General features: G+C 39.5%; 1 long non-coding RNA gene across 1 annotated transcript; it reads right to left on the bottom strand.

Moving 5' to 3' along the window:
• Positions 1-573: 573 nt before the first annotated feature.
• LOC120442807 lies at positions 574-2,486 on the bottom strand. Its single transcript, XR_005614941.1, has 2 exons — positions 863-2,486; positions 574-784 (listed from the first exon to the last, which is right to left on the bottom strand). It is a non-coding gene; the product is annotated as an uncharacterized LOC120442807 (long non-coding RNA).
• Between the last annotated feature and the right edge of the window lie 772 nt (positions 2,487-3,258).

Raw genomic sequence — 3,258 nt, 5'->3', positions numbered from 1 at the left:
ACCCAGCAAACTCCAGTATGTGGGCCCCACATGGGATTTACTTGGGCTATGGGGGTTCCAAGTGGGCACGGGCTTACAATGGGCATCCTATCTGGGACCCGCTTGGTTTAGTCATGTAGGACCCAAATAAGCCAGCCCAGATGGGCTATGTTCTATGGGCACCATATGGGTAACATATGGTTAACATATGGTCAACGTAGGTTGAACAGGCAACTGAGTTTAATGACCTCAGTTAAGCATTATTATTACTGATGTGTAAGTATGAACATAAATTGAAACGAAATAACTGATAATAAATTATACCAGAGGCCGCACCACTTTGAGCTAAGGACTTATTTTCTGCACTAAAGGCAATACCTTTTTGGCCTAATTTGAATCCCTAAGTATAAATGAAATGTTTACAAAGTTACGATGCTGCAAAGTAATGTATGTCGTTAGTCAAGTCCTGGTGAACTTTTTCCTAGCACTCAAGCCATGCTAAGTTAGTTAAAATTTTGACTGGAATGTTGGACTTAGCCGATTTTCAGTTTGTGTCATGGGTAATGGGAAAATACGGACTCAGTCGCGGAGCTCTGGATGCGAAGCAAACAGTGCCTTTATTTACAGTGCTCAAAAACAGTCTCCAAACACAAAGCAAAGTGCAAAAATCCAACAGTGATCTTCTCCAAACTCCCAGTGGTGTGCAGGTGAGTTTCCAAAGTGATTATCCGAGTGTGTTTTCTCGTCCGAGAGCTTAATCCAGCGGGCTCCTTCTCTCCAACCTCCTGCTCCGTATCTCTTCCTCCTACAAACGAGCGACAACAACAGGTGAGAAGGCTAGCCGGCTAAAGCTATGTTGCAAGTAACAAACACTCTTTACTACTGAGCTTCAAGTACAATCCAGCGTCGACTGCCGTCTGGACACACAATTAAATACCTCAGCCCAAGACGAAGGATGATTAGTGACAGCTGGGTGGCAAATTAGGTGCAGGTGTGTCGGCCGCTGGGTGGAGACAACAAGGATGGGGAGGAGGAGAGAGAGACACACACAGGCAGGTCGCCCAGGAAGGACCGTTCGACCATGACAGTTTGAAGGCATTGACTTGTGTACTGTGTCCTGTATACAGCTTAACTAGCACCAAAATTAATAACTATGTGTACTTAACATCAAGTTGTATATCACAGCAACCAAAATTGCTGATAAAAATGGTTGTTTTTATCCACCCCTAGTTCATCAGCTTCCCCAGCTTCTTCCCTTGTGTTGGGAGCACGCACAGCAGTCAGAGAGGCAGATCAGTGACCGCAATATTTTTTTTTGAAGAAGAAGAAATTATAATTTTTCTTGTCATCGTTGTTATTTTCCCAGGAAAAAACAAATAAAATACAGCTGTTGTGTTGTCCGGACACAAGGGAAACTGATTATTTAAGCAGAACTGAACGGTCTTGTTAGGGCAACAGTGCCAACTCCTCTTACCATGATTGTTGTGGCCCTCCTTTTGTTTTCCTTTTTTTTAAACACACATTTAGCTAGAATCTACACATTTATTTATAAAAAAAGAAAAGGAATTCTTGTTTGGCTGTGGTTCTAAAGATCTGTGACCTTTAAGTGTTTAGTGATGCCTGATTTGTGCATGGACACTGTTATTTTAATTAGTTTCATTATGTCTTGGATTTGTCTGAATTTTGTGCCTGCTCCTTTATCAGCCTTTGCTTCCTGCATGTACATCTTGTGTGATTACTGGCCAGAAGGGTTTGCAATTTCCTCAAAACATTAGTTGTTTGTTGTTTTGAAGAAATCAATGGCTGACTATGGCTGCATATAAATTGCATAGTCAGACTATTTCATTGATATGTTATTACAGTTTTTCTCAGTCCCTTTGGTGCTTTTCTCACATCACCATTAACATTTGCACAGCAGTTAGTGTATTTCTCAAAACAATTGGTGCAAACTGCAAAACCTAGTGGATAGGTCACTTGCTCAAAATCGATAATCTATTCCTCAAAAGCAAGTATTCCTGTCAATGAAACTGGCAGTGTCATCAAAATGAGAAGTCTTGACACCATCTTGATGAACAAGATAGTCAAACGGCTTTATCATGTTTCCATTATGCCAGTTTACAGTATTCTCTCAGTGTTTTCCAATGCAAAAAAGGTCAGAACTTCGTGACACTACCTGAAAATGCTCAAGACAGCACTATACACTTTTTGTACAGCCGTGTACAGTAAAATTACAGTAATGTACACTAAACATGAGATATTATGAGATGTTGGATAAATGTCCAATACTATGCATACCTGTTCTCCCTACAAAATGTTTGACTGATTGAATTCACAGTGTTCTTCCAACATTTGGTTGCACCCTCCGACCAGCCTCATCCATTGTGAGGCCGTGATTGACAACATGGTCAACAAGTGTTGCCCTAATTGTGTGGATGCTGATTAAGCATCCACACTATTGAGTTCCTGTTTCTCTTTATTGTGTGGATGCTGATTAAGCATCCACACTATTGAGTTCCTGTTTCTCTTTGTTCTTTATACTTTATACTTTATTCTTCAAGTTGCTTCCGTACGTTTTTTGCACCTTAACTACTTCCACAATTTTTGTCCGATTTTCACCGTTCAAATTTTAAACTATTCTGCTATTTCTGCTAATTCCAGCTATGACTTTTGGTATTTTTTGCTATTATACTTTTTAAAATATTAAGCTTTTTATGCTTTTTTTTGTCCCATTGAAATGAATGGGAAACTTCCGCAATTCTGCTAAAACTTGCTTGTTTTTGAAACTTAACTACTTCCTCATAATTTCACCTAGAACAACCATTCAAACTTTAAAATGTCCAGAAATTATTGGGCTATTCATGTATGATTCAGCTTTTTCATATCTGTTACCATTTTCATCTTATCCCTCTTTAAGTTTTGAGTTTCATTTTTGTGATTTTTTAGAAAATACATGCGTTGTTATGGTTGCTATGCAGGTGGCTGTGAGTGAGACGGATCCTTTCGCAATCTTCTCTTCATGTCTGAACAACTTCTTGCCACTCGCTCAATTTTCACTCAACCCCCACAAATTATACATCACAGCATAGGTATTTTTGCTGGCTTTCAGAAAATGTCACTATCATTGTTGTGGGAGTTACAGAATTTTTGCAAATCTCCTCAGAGAAATGCAAAGTCTGAAAACTCCCCATAGAAAGTCAAAGGAGAGTTTGTTCAAAATCACCACTGGATTTCTCTAATGAGAGGCATTTTGGAATCGTCATATCTCCCTAACGAAGCGAA

Source organism: Oreochromis aureus, linkage group 11 (assembly GCF_013358895.1).
Source record: "Oreochromis aureus strain Israel breed Guangdong linkage group 11, ZZ_aureus, whole genome shotgun sequence".
Lineage (NCBI taxonomy): Eukaryota > Metazoa > Chordata > Actinopteri > Cichliformes > Cichlidae > Oreochromis > Oreochromis aureus.
The sequence above is the reverse complement of the archived record's forward strand: the minus strand, read 5'-3'. Positions and strand labels throughout refer to the sequence as shown.